The sequence below is a fragment of the Ochotona curzoniae genome, unplaced genomic scaffold, assembly GCF_017591425.1.
Source record: "Ochotona curzoniae isolate NIBS_2020 unplaced genomic scaffold, NIBS_Ocur_1.0 scaffold_4506, whole genome shotgun sequence".
NCBI lineage: Eukaryota > Metazoa > Chordata > Mammalia > Lagomorpha > Ochotonidae > Ochotona > Ochotona curzoniae.
The window spans coordinates 10,521,239-10,538,556 of record NW_024467119.1 but is presented as its reverse complement, the minus strand read 5'-3'; the positions used below and the strand labels follow the sequence as shown (position 1 = coordinate 10,538,556).

Here is a 17,318-nt window from a genome sequence, read left to right as displayed (position 1 = left end):
CCGCATGGGAGACCCAGAGGAAGCTCCTAGCTGCTGGCTTCAGATCAGCTCAGCTCTTGCCATTGCAGTTAATTGGGGAGTGAACTAATGGATGGTAGACTTTCCTCTCTGTTTCTCTTTTCCAATAAATAAATAAATAAATAAATCTTTTTTTAAAAAGTGAATTTTGTTTCCAGGATTGAAGTCTTAAGAATATTTACAGAAGCAAAAAGGCTTTTTTTTTTTCCTGCAAATGTGAAATAATCTTTGATTTGCTTAAACTTTACAAATAAAATATCCAATCCATCAATGCTATAGAAGAGATATATCCCAATTTACAAAGTCTTATAAATAGCAGACAGTGAATCATAAATAATGTAAATAGATAAGGACGACTTCAGGACAAAAGGTATACACTGGGCCTCTCTGGGCAAATTAAGACATATGGTAGGTCTAATGTGCAATGTGTGTTTGCTAGCGGTTTTAATTGAGAAAATTCAACCTGTTGTATCATACAAGGAACAGGAAGGATTGACAAAGCTTACACATTAACTAAACACACCATGTAGGCTCAGTAACATCAGATCTAGGCAGAATTCACAATTGTTTCTTTCTGTCTCTCCTTCTCTCTTCTCTCTGTGGATCTGCCTTTCCAATGAAAATTAATAACTCTTAAAAAAAAAAAAAAACAGGCCAAGTGCAATAGCCTAGTGGCTAAATCCTTGGCTTGCAACCACCCATACGGGTGTTGGTTCATGTTCTGGCAGCTTGATTTCCCATTCAGTTCCCTGCCTGCAGACTGGGAAAGCAGTGGAGGATGGCGCAAAAGCCTCGGGACCCTGCACTTTGACTCTCCTGGGAGATATGGAAGAGCTCCTGGTGCCTGGCTTTGGATCAGCTTAGCTCCAGCCATTGCTGCCAATTGGGGAGCGAACCAAGGGAGGAAGGATCTTTCTCCCAGTCTATCCTTCTCAATGTGGATCTGCCTTTTTAATAAAAATGAATAAATCTTAAAAAAAGAATTTACAAATTGTGTATGTAATAAGCAAAAAGCTGGTATCCTGCAAAAATAACGCAGAGTAAATGGTTTATGGGCATGTTGAATATCAGTAATAAGATGAGAACAAATAAGAGACTTACTTTGAAAGGCATGAAATTACTGTATACCTGAGTATTCATAAAGGTCAGGCTGCATCACCTCGCACTGACAGTTCTTCACTGACTCCGAATCTACCTCCCATGATGACAATGCACGCCCTGTCTGACCATCATGAGTTCTCTCACAAGCCTGGACAGAAGCTTCAATCACTCAACAGAGTAGTAGTTACAGTTACAGCACGTGTGTGTGACCCTGCTTCTCTCCGTGAGAGTAAGCCCGTGCTGCCTCTCAGCATGCTGCAAATACCGAGCTGTGGCATCATCAGAACACTGCGAACTGCACAACACAGGGTTAAAATATGGTTCTTTCCACTCCCTCATGTGTATCAAAATTAGGTAACTCTACCCAAACGTTTTCCCTAGTTTCCCATAGTTGAGTCAATAAACTAGGTTATTTTAGATTTCAAAAAGATTATTTGAAAGGTAGAGTTATAGAGAAATTTGGAGGAGACACAGTGAGAAAAAACTCAGTGGCTCACTCCTAGATGGCCAGGCTGAGGCCAGGTGCCAGGCGTCTTCTCTTGGTCTCCTACACGGGTACAGGGACTCAAGCTGGTGAGTGATCCCCTACCATTTTACCCATGGCATCTTCAGAGGGTTGGATCAGAAATACAGAAGCCAGGACTTGAACCTAGGCCTGTTCCATCAATTTGACAATAGCATCCATTTAAATCGCATGAACATCTCATGAAAAGTACACATTGAGAACTCTCGGAAATATAACACAGATTTAAACAGGGACAGACAGGACCATCTGCTGGATCGCTTCCCACATGTCCTCAACAGTCAGGCCCGAGTCAACTTAAAGCCAGCGACACAGAACCAGGTCCAAATCCCCCACATCAATCGCAGTCATCATCTGAAAATCAGCAGGAAACTGGAATAGAAGCACCAGAGCCGGGACTGGAACTATGCACTCCAGTATGAGCTGTAGGTGTGCCACGTCAGCTTAAGTCTATCCACCAAAGGACTTTCCCTGTGTTTACCTTAAAGCAAAGTTGTTACCTAAGCATTTCTACGTCATCTACATGTCATATATGTAATGACTGTAGGGAAACTTGTGCATGTGTACTTACAAGAGGACTTCAAAACATTTACAAGCACACACATACACAAGAACAAGCCCACATGTTTGCAATGAACTTTGGGAAGCCTTTTTTCTACATTTCCTCGCTAAGTATCTGTCAGATAAAGATGGGAGAAATGCGAGCATAAGTTAGCCACAAGTAGCTATTTAGTCATCTATGTGGCCACAGATGTTTCTTTGAAAATGACTGATAATTTTATATAACGTAGGGAATTAAAAAACATACAATGCATATCTTCATAAACTCTTTAAATGATCCTGCCAGGATATCTTCACATTATACCTGGCTTTACTGTATTGAATAAAAATGAAAAAATTTGTTTATAAGTATTAGATGATAAAAAGTACATTTTTCTTTCACAAATGAAACTGAATAACTGTAAGATGAATAACTTTAAATAGAATGAAAAAGTGTTGCTTGCACATTCCTATTGAGTCTAAAGAATGAAAGAATTAATGTGTTTGGTCTTAACATAGAAATAAAAGTGGGTATAAATATGCTGTGCCTAAAAATATGCACAGCCAATGATACCAATTTTTTCATATTTCAGATTTGGTTTTTATAAGTGAATTATATTTGACAAATATTTTGGCCATTATATAATTCTTAAAATTTAGGCTAATATTTTTGAGCTCTTTCTTGTTATAGGTTATATAAAATATATTTGTATTCATATATTTGTAACTTATTATCTTATAAATAGATTAATTGACTAGTTGATTCCCAAATCTGTACCAAAAAATACTATAATCCTCCTCTACTTCCACAGCATTATACTATTCTCAGAATGGAAATTAAAACCTTATTTTCTCTTTAATGTAAGTTCTCTGTAAAGCTCATTTAGCTTGATGATTTCAATTAAGTCGGCCTAGACCAAGTAGGCACAGAGTGTTAAAAATCCAAAATCGAGAAAAATCACTAAACTCTGTCATATTTCCTCAATTCTATTCCATTTATAGCACTGACAAACCTAGGCCGCTATTATTTGCTCTACTTACACATATGCCATTTGAGAAAGGTCACGGAGTCAGTAATTTATCCACGAGAATCAAAACCGCTCTCATTCTCTCACCCATTTAGCTCATGCCCTGTCATCATCCTCCTACATATGTATAAACGGTCTAGGGCTCGGCATTAGCAACGTCTGCCAGAGGGGAAAAGCTTAAGACAAGTTGAAAATTTCCCTTCCATTTACCAAGTGCATCACCCCTGCTTGGATTGCCTTCAGTGTCTTTTTACTGCCATCTTCTTTAAATGGAACTGCATCCCCAGGATCATGTCTGGCCCAGTCTCTGCATTAGCAATCTCATCATTCCAGCTGCTTTATCAGCGCGACGTGGCAAACGCCCAGCTTATATCACTAGCATCCACTTTTCTCTTCTCGCAGTTTCGGGGCCTGCTTCTCATGTGCACCTGTAGCTCAGTATTTCTAAGACCAAACTCGCCATTTTTGTTCTGAAAAGCCAAAGCTTCCTATTCATGTTCTGATTCTGTGAATGGCACCACCCAGTCCAATAGGTGCCTTTGATTCTTCTCTATGCTTCACCTCCAACATCCAATTAGTAGCCCAGTGCTGCAGATTCCAGCCCTGTGTACCTCTTAAATGGCTCCTCTTCTCTCTGAACACATTGCTATCGCCCCAGTAGATACTCATTACCTTCTGCCCTACGGCAACAAATCAACTGATCTATCTCCTACTTTCAACTCCCCCTCTATCATAATTTTCCCCAACATAATCCTGGCAGGATCTAAACTTCAATTCTAAATAGAAGCTCCCCAAATTTCCTCCATTACAGACAAAATTATGTACAAAGTCTCTCCCTGACTTTTAAGACCCCCTACAAGATGGCTACTAGCTACCTTCTCCATTTACTGTCACCCCATTTCTTTTCTCTAGTCCTTGCTATTGCTAAAACTAGAGTATTTCACTCTTTCATGAAACTGTAACTTGGTTCACATAATTTTGTTCTCTGGAACATCCTCCTCCACTACCTCCCTTCTATGCTTTCAAATTATCTTCAGATGTTTCAACTTAGTTAAAATACTACCTCACCTAAGAAATAAAGCTTCATCCATCCTCTTGTCTCCTCTCTACTCAACCCATATTGAGACTGCCACGTTCTTTATTTAAAAAATATTACAGCATTTCAACAATACCACATGACTCTAAAGCATGGAGCACTATTTACTACGGAGTATTTACTCTAAGTTTCATCAGCAACAGACCTGTGAGGTCCTTGAAGAAAGGACAAGTTGGGTAGAGGGTGCTATACACTTTACAGGCACAACAAATACATGCATTAATTATATTTTTTCTTCCAAACATTCATACGCAAGTTTGAGTTACTCAAGCTGCAAACCAATGGGTGTGTCAAAATTAGAAGATGCATTTAGAATATAATTTTGTATGTTTGCCAATCTCAACAGAAACATGAATAATTAAAAATGCATTGGAAATTATTCATAAACCTTACATTATTTATCTCTGCTAAGATTACTGCAAAAATGAGATGTCAGAAAAGTGAGTAAATAATAGCCAGAAACGTAGCAAGTTTTAAGAACAATACACTTTATCTTAGTTAATATCAAAACATTACTTTAATCATCATAGCAATGCATTTATTTTTATTGTTACATCCTGTAAATGGGATAAGAAAGATGTCTTAAAATGTGAGTTTCTGTCTTAATTCCTCCTACATTCTGTGGCAGAAATGGAACACAAATCTATGACGAAAAAGTCCAGGTCCTCAGTAGACTTTTACACCAGCCCTTCTTTAGCAGTAGAGGCAAAATGGTGAAGAGGAATTAAAACTGAATTAAATAACTGAGAAAAAGGATTAGCCATTGGAGAACAACAGAGAAAAGAATCATTAATTTAATCAGTTGTATTTACAAAAGAGAAAAATTCTTGGACAAATTGTTGCATTTCTAAGCAGAGGAAGTATACAAGTATAAAATGTAATCATTAAAAAAATAAAAGAATAACCTAGGACAGTATTAGATTCTAAACATATCATTTTGCCTGCTCTTCCTTTTAATCCTAATTTTAGTTTTCTAATTATACGATGGGTGTTTCCTCTCTGTATCTGGAATACACTTCAGACAACTCTACACATTGACTTAAAGTGAAACAAAAGAAATAATGATATTTTCTACCAATTTACATTTAACCTAAAAAAAAATGTCAGTGACAGCATGAAATTGGCCCCTTAGAACCATATATGCAATGTTCAGAGCATGGCAGATATTCAACCAATTAATGAAACAATTTAAAATGCAGTTGACATTAAATTCCAGGAACAAAGTATTTGGGGGCATGAAAGCCAAAGGTAGTATTATTTTCCATTATTCATTTTCTTTATAATAAAACTATCTAAGACTCCCGAATACAATGTCTTGAAGTGTAGAAAATCTATTTACAGTGTTCCCAGATGGAGAGTGAAACTGTGATTTATAAAACAAGACAGGGTTTATCACATATTTCTGGACTGGAATTAAGACCAAATACGTTAACGCTTTATTTTTTATTGGACATATAGAGAAATATTGTAAGTAGAAAAGAAGCAAAGTCCTAGAAAACGTTCTTTAAAACATGATTAGGGCTACAAAATATTTTTTAACCTCAGTAAGTGACTTATTTGCTTGGAATTTGATGATCTGTCTTCCCAACTAATAGAACACTTCCCTGCCTGCAGGTAAGAATTCTCAAAAATGATAAGCAAACAATGCATTTAAACATCAGAAAGACCTGTAGACTTGTCTAACTGGTAACTCACTGAAAGACACAAATAAATGTGGACAGGATATTTTATCTGAAATTATATCGTACTGTCATCTAAAACAAGAACGCTAACACAGCACTATGAAGGCCACATTATATTATGTTCCCACAGTAAGACTTCTATCCAAAAGGCTGAGCTTGTAAAAATGGGGTTTTCTGTTGCTGCAGGAACATTAATCTTTGTTCTTCTGTTACAATTTCCTTCATTTTCAGGCTACCCCATGAATTCCTGGACTTCACCTCCATACTTTAGAGTGCAATGCAATAACAAAATTAGAAGCAGCTTTCCCAGTATGTTTGGAATAAAGGAATGCGAACATGAGATCATGCCAGAGGCTAACTCAGCACTGTCCTTCTAAATAAAACAAATCAAGTCATACACAGAACAGTCTCATGTTTACCAAGGGTCATCAGTTCTAGCCAATGAAAAACTCAAAAGGAAATAAAGGTAAACTGTTTACTGCTGTGTCTGCACACACACACAAACACACACACACACACACACACACACACACACACCAGTCCTATATCCCTAAAATTCAGACTCAAAGGAGGGTGGATACTATTCTGTCAAATTATCCAAAGATTTGTGAAAGTGGCTGAAAACTAATTCAATTCTTAATCAACATTTTTAGCTGAAGAAAAGAGAGGTAGTCTAAGACACGCTAATCAGCCAAGGTAACGTTTGCCACAGGTGTCACGAGCTCCCTAAGAACTCATGGACTTCCATGGGGCTGAAGGTCAAGACAAGTGTGTGGATACGGACTGAATGAAGAACAAATGTGCTACCTAACAACCTTACCTACCTGACAGAGGTTCTCTGGATGCCAAAGATTTTCAAGCATCCTATATTTAATTCTGTGTGTGTCCATGCGTCCATGTCTTAATATCAAATTAGTGATTTCACAGTATGCAAAAGAAGTAGTTCCATTCTCAAATCATGGTGTGACAAGCAAAACCATCATATGTAAGCTGAAGGAGGTTTGCCATCATGGCCTTGAAGCTATGACTCTAAAATCACCTTTCTACCTTCTTGGATCTCTCCGATAACAACATTAACCACCTTCACAAGAGAAAGTGCCACTTTAGCCTGTCATCAGCGAGTCTACTATTTTAATAACCACTTCACTTCAGCACAAGATAAAACAAGGGTCATTTTTTTTTCAGGCACTGTCAAAAGATATAGAGTCCATTTTGGTCACTGTCTCATTGTTGTGTGTATTGTATGGCATCATTAATAAGCACAAATATGAACACAACGGTCCCCTGTTTCTTTCCAAAATTTGGTATGAAATACTGTACTAAACACAGAATGAGCGCCAAATATCAGGACTTGGCAAGACACCAGAGCTTAAAATTCAGATCTATTCTTGGCTCAACTAGGTATTACTGATAAGCAGAAAGAACTGAAAGAAAATTCTCAGAGACACTCTGTGTTTCAGGATATTTTACCACATTTGGGACAAAAATGAGATGTCTAAAACATGAGCCATACTTTTTCTCCTCTTATTTAATGAGAATAATTTATGCTCAATACGTAGTATTTTAAATTGTCTCTCTTTTTTCGTACTTCTATAAGGGATCTTCAGAAACTTCATGGAAAATGTTTTAGAAATATATAGATTTCAAAACTTTTTCCCTCAAAATAAAGTCACCTCTTGACTGCACTTTTGCATGATGAATGCTTCAGAATATCTTCCATAACTTATTTATGTCATGGGTGATTAATTGTTGCTAAAAGATGTGTTTTCATCTGAGACAAATGTTTGGCTAACAACATCTTCTTTCAGCACCCTTCATCATCTTCTCTTATATTAGTAAATCAGACAACCATTCCTCATCTCAGCCTGAGACTTGACTTCCCTTTTTTGATCTCACTCTCTCTCATGCATTGAATCCCAAATCCTCCTCTCCATTGGGCCTCATCATCGCTCATCGCTACAGTCAAAGACTTCTTTGGTAAGGACCATCAAGATAACAAACTCTTATACGTCTTACCTGACCCAATATAACATAATCCAACCTCATTCTGATGCCTTCAGTTCCTTCCTCAAGTGCATCACTCCTTGTTTAAGTCCTCCAAGATCAAATTAACCTTTCCTTCACTGCTGTCTGGAAGAATTCCCAGCTCCCTATAATGCGATCTCAGACTCTTCCTTTCAGATTCTTGACCATTTCTCCAGATCATTTCCTGGCAGATGTCTAGAAATAACTTTGTGAACATTCATCCTCCAATCATACTGAACTAAGCCTTTATCCTATAGTTTCCTTGGCTTATTTTGGTGTCTACTCTCACGTAGATATGTTGCTAACCACAAGTTGTCGCTTAGGTTGCAGTTTAGAGATACCATTCTCTTCAAGGGTGTTTTCTTTCAACCAATAAGACAAGGAAAATTTGCCACTACTCCCAACACCCTCCCCTCTTCTTCACACCTCCTGCCACACCTTGTGCTCCCTCCAATAACAGCTATTCCTGGATAAGGGAGGGGTACTGGGCCATGAAATGAGGGATTAGATAAGGGTTACTGATTTCACCCAAACATTAAAATTCAGTTTCTTGAACATCCGAACTTAGAAGAAAGCCAAGTTTCAGTTGGTGACTGGTATGTCACCAACTGGTTGTCATCAGAAGTGGTAAACGATTAAAGCTGACATTCACTTATAATGAAAATGAGGCCAAGGAAGCTGCTACTGGAAGGACAGAGATGAACAGAAAAAAAGAAATCGTCCCAAGGAAAACAAATGTCCCCAACAGTACTTCCTGATCCATCAGATCTGAACCTCCAGAGTCTGTATCTTTCCTTAAGAACTATTTATCACTAAGACATTATTCCTACACTTGGTATTTTTCAAACCACACATATACTTCAGCTAATCACATTGTCACAAATAATACCTCTTTGGACTTGAGTGTAGATGGGAGGCATTTTCAAGCTAACATTTACCACGCTGTCTGGTAATGGCCTCAGGAGATCAAATCGGAGGGCTCTAACCTTATCTTCTCAGCTCTTAGGATGGCAATCAGCTTATATCTGTCCACATTCAGTTTATACCATTAGTTAAAAACAGATTAGTGGAAGAATGAAGGAAGGAACCTCCATCCATTAACAATAAGTTTAAAAGATGCCTCCCATTCACAAGAGTAAAATCTTAAACGACTTTTCTCCCACTTTGTAATTGCCACGGAAGCACTGCCATCAGTAAATATTATACCCTAAGATTTAAAAAAAAAAAAACAGGAAAAAAGTTATGATATAGTTTCTTGTGCTTATCAAAAAGGACTGAGAATACAGAATTTTGCTTCTTACAGAAATTGAGCTTGAAAATGAGCACACAACCCCTAAGACTTTACGTCAGGCTTGAAATGCTTTAGCTACTTTCCAAGGCAGGAAAAGTATAAGTGAACCTAGCACAGAGTATGGCTGCCTTGTGGCAGGGTTATAAGTAGCTTCTTTTTTTGTACATGTTTATGCATCCACCTGAAAATCACAAATAAACAAAGGACTGTTCTAACAAACAAACAAAAACCTGCATGAAAATTTCTTTAGCTTCTAGGGAACACCTTAATATCTAATCATTAACAGCATGATTTTCCCTCAGAGTTCCTCTGTCTTAATAAAAAGCAGTCTTGGAAAAACATCTCATGTCTAATTCTTGATGCTTTGCTGGAGTTTGTTGACACTTTATTTTCATATGACTCTACACCCTAGCCTCTCAGATTCTGCCAGTTATCAAGAGTCAGATGAAGTTAGAGAAGAGGAATGGCAGCATTTAATTGCAAATCCATCAAAGAGGCATTGTTACGCTTTGGGCATGGCTTACTTCCAGAAGCCTAAACCTGATTGGCCATCTACTGAATAAAGGTTAGCATGTCAAAAGTCATGTCAATGCTATTTTCAATTCAGAGTAACACAACAGTCAAACCAGCCTTTATTCACAATATATTTCCGATTTTTATATTCCTAGTATTTTGTTCCTAGAATAGCAGTTGCATTTGATTTACAAAATGTGAAGTGAGGAAGGGAAGAAACTTGATTTTAGCAACTTTGTTTGAAATTCTCCATTTTGTTTCAACATAATGTGACTTTCTCTTATTGCCAATTCCTTTTGATTGTGTGGCTAGGCACTCTAGCTGTAGGCGCCATCTTCTCTATCAATAAAGACTAGGGCCCTGCAATATTTAGTTATCATTCTTTATTCTTTCTTTGGGGACCACTCTAAGATAAGCTTCAGTTGATCTCAGTCTCACTAATTCAACCACTTGGCACAAAAGCAGGTCAGACAGCATCATCACATCCTAACTGACGAATACCACACAGTAAACTCCTTGTAAATTCCTCAGCCTTCACTTACAGGGCCCTGTCTCCATCTCTGTGCACCATAGACAACTGATACTATGAATTTTTGTCATGAGGGAACTGTCAACAGGTGTCGGTTGTGTAGGTGCTGGATTTAAACATTTATAAAATTCACCAATAATGGAAATCTTCATCACAATAGTGGAAATTCCAGTGCATATATATGCACTGGAGCAAAATGTTACTTATTTTCGAACGTAAGTAAAAGACAAAAATGATGAAGAAACCTTTGTGATTACTGAAGCAAATTGCTAGCAGGCTTAAGTGGGTAATACAAAACAAAGCTGAGGCTGAGGGTGAAAAGCTATTCTGAATGGGATAACCAAGCTACTGATGGGACCAAGGAGATAGAGCAACTGGCACAGGAAGTTACCCCTCAGAGAGCCTTCTGTGTGGCTACAGTAAATGGACAGTCAGATTTAACTCTCATAGGTCTCTTAAGTCTCAAACGGATTTATGATTCTCCATTTAGTTCCTGAACTGAAATGAAGTGTTCCAGAGCATTCTTTCATAGGGAACGGAAAGTTCTAAGGTGGGAATGGGGACAGTACTTTGCAGCATGACTGGATACTTATGGTTCTCAGCCAAATGCTCTTCATGTTGTGATAGAACAAAAACAAAAACTATAATTGTTTTATTATATTTCCTGGGGAAAATTAGAGAGGTAAGAGAAACTGGAAGCAATTTTAAGACTCAAAAGAAAAAAATACATTGCCTACATATTAGGTGAATTTAAAATAAAACAGAATGCATTGGGAGAGAATGTGCATTGAGTGCTGTCTAAATATTTGATGACTCCGGGGCCTCCAGGGCCATATATCACTCAACACATGCACTGTTCAAGAGCTGTGGAGACACTTCCCAAGGCTGCCATGAACTAAGAGAATTGCCTCTAAAACTACCAGTCTTACATTCATTTTTTTTTTTACTTTAGATGATTACACATAATTACTATCCAAGATAGTTAAATCATAATATCAAAGCCTTATTAGTTTCCATTGACGAACTGTTAAGACCATATCTTTAAGTCTTTAACAATCTCTTTAGTTTCACAGTAAGGGGAGACTGATAAATGTAGTTTGAAGTTCCCTTGTGCATGCAGAAGTATTTTAAGAGCTGGTCAAAAAACTGTAAATCTGACATTTCAACCATAATAATCAGGCATCAACTTGGGGCAGGCATGCATTACCAAAGCAGCTGGCGAGGACTCCACCAAGGGGACACCTCAGCCACAGGGTGTGGACACAGGACTATCACATACAGAAGCAGACACATTGGGGCCCTTGCCCGGCCACCCCCAGCCCCTGTGCCCCACCGCTGGCCGCACCTTGGGCTGCAGTCTGCACTCCTTGGGCACGAACTCCTCTGGAGGTTCCTCGAGGCCCTTGTCCGCGATGAGCAGTGGTACGCTCGGCTGCAGGCTGCTGGAGGAGATGCCGGGGCGGGAGAGCGCCTCCTTGGCCACGGTCAGCGTGTCGCAGGGGAGCAGCAAGGGCTGGATGTCGCTCACTGTGCTTGCCACCTGCGGGGACCGACCGCAGGGCGCACCATGAGACCCCCGCTCACTCAGGCCGGCCCCTCTCTACTGCCAGCCACAGCCAGGAGTCCAGCCAACCCAGACCCCCAACTCGCACTACCCGCGAGCCAGGTGATGGCAGCTGCCGGTCCGTGCTGTGATATGTCCCAGTTCAACACCATCTTAATTAACCTCATCCTCATATTAGCAATAATCAGAAAATTAGACATAATTATTTAAAGTAGAGTAAGCTAACTGAAAAACTATAAATGTTATTTATATGTTCATAGGTTTGTAGTATGTAAATATGGTTTATGGGAAAGCATAACTATATGTAGATAAAAATACTAGTTATTGGACTCAACTGTCTCCTGCAGACACAGTGTATGGAAAAGGATGCTTCAGAAAGGTTTTTGTTCTCTTTTTGTGTACTTAGTGTAGGGTTATACTTTTTGTGGACTGTATTTATTCATATGTTTCAGTCTCTGAACATTTTCAGAAAGACGCTATGATACGATCTGTGGTGGACATTCAGGTGAAGAGAAGATACAAACATTCCTGTCATTTACAATACACAGTGGTTTTACTGACAAATGGTACATATTACATAAATGAATAAATATGGAAGACCAAGACAAGAATGAGAAAGAAAATTGTACACGTGATTCTTTAAATAATCCACAAAGCAGTCACACATTATATGCCATGAAAAACAGAGCTATTTAAGTACAGTATTTTTTTTTCATGAACTGACACATAACATATACATTTCTCTACACTTTTAGCAATTTGTGTCACATGAAGGAATGTTCATGAAAACGACCTGCCAACAAAAAAGGGTAAGACCATACACAGAAAAAAATTTTGTTTTACATAGATATTTTAACATTAATCACACATTAGTAATGCTCTATGGTTAACATTAAACAGAAGAGAAAATAGGAAAATCAATAATGCAAGAGAATTTCATGATCGGCTTTCTAACGGTGGAAGGCAATACAGTAGTGCTATAATTTCTTGGCATATAAAACACCTGCAAATTAAGTATGGAAAATTTCCTTTTGATTCACATGAAATAGTAAAGCCAGTATAGAAAAGAGCCATATCAAGGACCCTGTAAAACTCATCAGCCCAGATAAACATTGCCCTGGAACACCACACTGAACTCATTCTAATGCATGACTCCTAAATCTGCAGGCCAAATCTATTCTGACAGCCTGTATGAGTGAAAAAGTTGCCGAAGAACAAACCACATTCGCAACTTAAAATGTTGTGAGAATCAAAATCTAAATAATTGCCACCTTCGAGTCCCAGTCTAGTGTTGTCTTTCCTTGTCATCTGACTTTTAAAATATCCCTCTCCTTGCTGCTGAAAATGACATTGGGACAAATTATCAAATGTACTGTCCCTAATATCTCTATAACCATGCAAGGAAATTAGCAAAACATTATCAAGAAATTGCTATTCTAAAAGCATCAGTGACAATGAAGCCGACAGCATTTATTCTCAGCTAAATACACTGGCACATTTAGAGAGATGAAGAATGTACTGATTGGTTCATTTATTCCACACCTATTTATTGAGTCTTTATCATTTACCAGATCCTCTCGCAGGTGCTGGAGAGTTTGGTGAACAAAACATAACCATTTGCAGGAAGCATTTCTTGTGAGAAAAACAGAGAACATACAAATTGGTAAGTGCTATAAAAAATCCATTGAGATAAGAGGAATCAATCTCAGGAAATAAAAATAGATTGACTTATAAAGGATACAATGACTTTTTTATATGAAAAACTCTTCTATAGTAAAAGTCAAGCAGGCTTCAGTGGAATCTGAAATTTTCCAACAAACAAAAACTAAGACTGAAGGTCACTGCAACCTCCTGGACAGGCCTCTTCAGCAGCCAGCATTTGCTTCCATAACTAATGCAATGGCATAGGCTCTCCCTCAATGGGTAAGTGCTTGGCCCCAGTGGCAGACACCAGCTTCCTAAGCCCGACTCTAGAGTCCATCAGTAGTAAGGGCTCAGTACTTGGGTTCCGGTTACCCATATGAAAAACTAGATTGAGTTCTGGCTCCTGAATTCACCTGGCCCATTTTGGGCTGTAGTGGGAGTGTGCAGAGTGAACCAGTGGATGCAAGGTGACTGCATAAACCGAAAACTTAAATGTTGGTAAAACAGAAGAATGGTTTGAAATAAAATCAGAGAGGTAAGCACTAGCCAGACAATGAGATAACGTGAAGAGTTTAATTTGGGGACAATCTGGCACACTTAATGAAATCCCTGGTAACAAAAAAAAAAAAGGCACAATAGGGAACGGATTTGGAATAGCGATCTCTTCCAAACTATAGGTCAGTTTCTAGTAGGCATAGAATGATGATTGTCTAAAGCATATGTATCATGGCATCGAAGCATTGTTGAAAAACATAACACTGTCTACATCTCAATGGAAGGATCTCAGTATAATTAACAAAAAAGCATGTGCTCCAACCAGAATTAGAGAGTAAGTTATTGGAGCTCTGGAGAAAAGTATAGTTTGGATCAGGGAATAAAATGATTTCACTGGAGCTACCATCGTGAGAGGGCTACGTCCCCATGTCTGGTGGTATGAATTGGAGCTGGTCCACTCCCAGTCCAGTTATTTGCTAATGCTTTAATGAAGATGCGGGGGATGACACAGCGATGTGGGATCCTGCAACACCAGGATGGAGTACTGGGTTCCCCCTGGCTGTTGTGGTTATTTGGGAAGTGAACTGGAGTGGAGAATCTGCCCCATCAGTCCCCTGCCACTCTCCCCTTCATTTCGCCTCCTCTGGTGCTCTTTCAAATAAATGTACTGGTGTGAGTATATACACATACATACATATATGTACACACATATGTAAAATTGTAAGGGCTCTTTCAAAAAATGATTACTATTTTATGATACAGTTTCATAGATTCTGGGATTGCTTTTTTACACTCTATCTCTCCCCAAATTCCCCCCACCTACTGACTTCCCCTATATTGTTACAATGGGATAGTCCTTCATACATAGTCATTAAGTCCATCATTCTGCTATTTAAGTGTATCTTGACACTGTATAAATGGACAATGGCAGAGAGTCTAGCATCCTATCACCAAGATATATTTAAAAGTTTCACTGGAAGCCCATCTTTGCTCTGGAAGTAGAGATGCATACTGCATTGTATCTTCACACCTCACTATGATAGTCTCTATTACTTTTAAAAATCATTCCATGGACTGAGACAAAAGAATGTCCACAACCATGGGGGATAAGTAGATTTTTAATACTTAAGTTGGAGGAAATAAATATCCAGAAGTCTTTTCTTAGTCAAAGTATCACATGTCTACAAATCATACTCCCATTTAAATTCACCATCTGCCCGAAAGGAAACAAGTGTCATCGATCTGCAGCAATAAAATGGGATAGATTGCCACACTACCTAGCTTGAGAAGGACCACCAGAACAAAGCTCAAACTTTAATTCATTAAAAAAAAAGACCTTTCTACAAGTTAGACTCAAGATATTGTATAATTTCTTAGAATAAATGTATTTGAATTGCAAATATAAATCCAACATGTCTTCTCAATGCTATTACAACAGTCTCAAAATCAACATGGTCATCCCAGATCTGCTGTTCCCTTAGAAGCACAGACTCTTCAGTGTGGATATATCCCTTCAGCTCACATGTGAGACAACAGCCCTCAGAGCATGCTTGTCAACAACCGCCTAAGCTTCATGTGAACAGGCTATGATCCAAATTTCATGCAGTCCTTGGGGCACAAACATATTTCTTTAGACAAGGAGGGTAGAACACATATTGTGAACTTCTGCACCCACTTGTATCCACTGCATATGCAGAAAAGAAAACATATCTAGTTATTAGTCAATGGCACATGTCTTAGATGCCTCAACACAGACTTCACATCCTAAATATCTGTTCTTCTCAAAGCTTATAAGCAGAAAGGATCTTTTCAAAGTAAAGATCCTCTGTAAGGTAGAGGTACTCCCTTCATATTTTCTCCTTTCCCGTTCAGTTTACAGCTCAGTTATACACAATCTTAAAGAGTTCTGAAAGTAATTTTGGTTCTGAAACCAACTGCGATGATAAGGCTAACACAACCTGTTCTTTATTTCTAAACTTCCTCCCTGAAAGAAAACATCATTACTATATCTTTTGGAAAATATATAGGTTTGAAAACAGCATGAGATTAGTTATTTTTAAAAGTCTGAGTTATTTTAATCTTATATCACATTTATTACTCATCAAGTAGTATGAATTATCACTATATCTGAATCTTCCTTTAATTTGCTTAAAACTCAGACATCTATATGATTTAAACAGATTTTGATTTCCTCATGAGCATGCATGAAATATGAAAGCTACTAGTGAAATAATGAAATATTGACTATTAAAATAATCATGATATTCAATCCTTCTCCATGCAGTCTTCCAGAAATCGAAGGCCATTAGCCATTGGAGTATAATGGCTGATGGTGAACACAAGGCAAGCAGTAAAAAAGGGGGAAAAAAAAGAAGACTTACATATGAGGGAAGAATCTCGAACCACAGGACTCCTATCATGGAACTGATCAAACACTAAAAATAGCAGAATCCAATGGCATCTACTTTGAGATCAATACTGCTTTACAATTAATTTTGAAATAAACAAGCTTTGTTTCTGCCTCTGTTTCCTGTTCTCTCCCGCTTCTCCCTCCACCAGCTCTGCATCACAACAGTGGCATCTCATACAAGATGGGCTGCAGTACTTCCAAGATGAGAGGGAGGCCACTGACGCAATGTCACCCGAGTCTGCCTATCAGAACGACAGTGACTTAGCTCCCAAAAAGTAAAGCTGTTTCTCTCAAGTCACATCCTTTGTGTTTTAAGACAGTATTTCATGTTCTTTTATTAGTTAACCAACTATGTTGTATTACTATAAATCTAAAATGTACACTGCTTGAGCAATGGCCCTAATTTGCTTTTTCAACTTTCACGGTTATCTCCTGATTACAATATAATTATAGTCCTACGTATGCTTGCCTGCCTAATGCTTCGCTTGAGTTAGCCTACCTGGTGCAAAATTCCATCTATCACTTCTCAGGCTCTGTAAATCTCATGACTTTCTAGTGCCATTCTTGCCACAATTTTATCAAACTTCATACTATACACACATTATGTGTGGGGTTTGCCATCGCATATCCCAATATCTAACTTTATCTTTCTAATAAAATATACATAAGATGGTATATTTCTTTCGAGTTTCAAGGTTTGAAAAAACATAAAATTTTGTTCTCCTCCTTCATTCCAGATATTTAAAACCTTTTTATTTTCTCTCTCTCTCTCTCTCTCCATAAAGAATCTCATACCACAGTACTCATATTTTAATGGAACTGGTAATCAAACACCAAAAATAACAGAAATGACATGTTT

At 38.2% G+C, this 17,318-nt stretch overlaps 1 protein-coding gene across 1 annotated transcript in view; it reads right to left on the bottom strand.

Moving 5' to 3' along the window:
- Positions 1 to 11,880, bottom strand: part of ADGRL3 (adhesion G protein-coupled receptor L3) — a 472,380-nt gene extending 460,500 nt beyond the window's left edge. The window contains exon 1 of the mRNA XM_040966525.1: positions 11,692 to 11,880. The gene's annotated coding sequence lies outside the window, so the exon portion shown is untranslated. The remainder of the gene's footprint in view (positions 1 to 11,691) is intronic.
- Between the last annotated feature and the right edge of the window lie 5,438 nt (positions 11,881 to 17,318).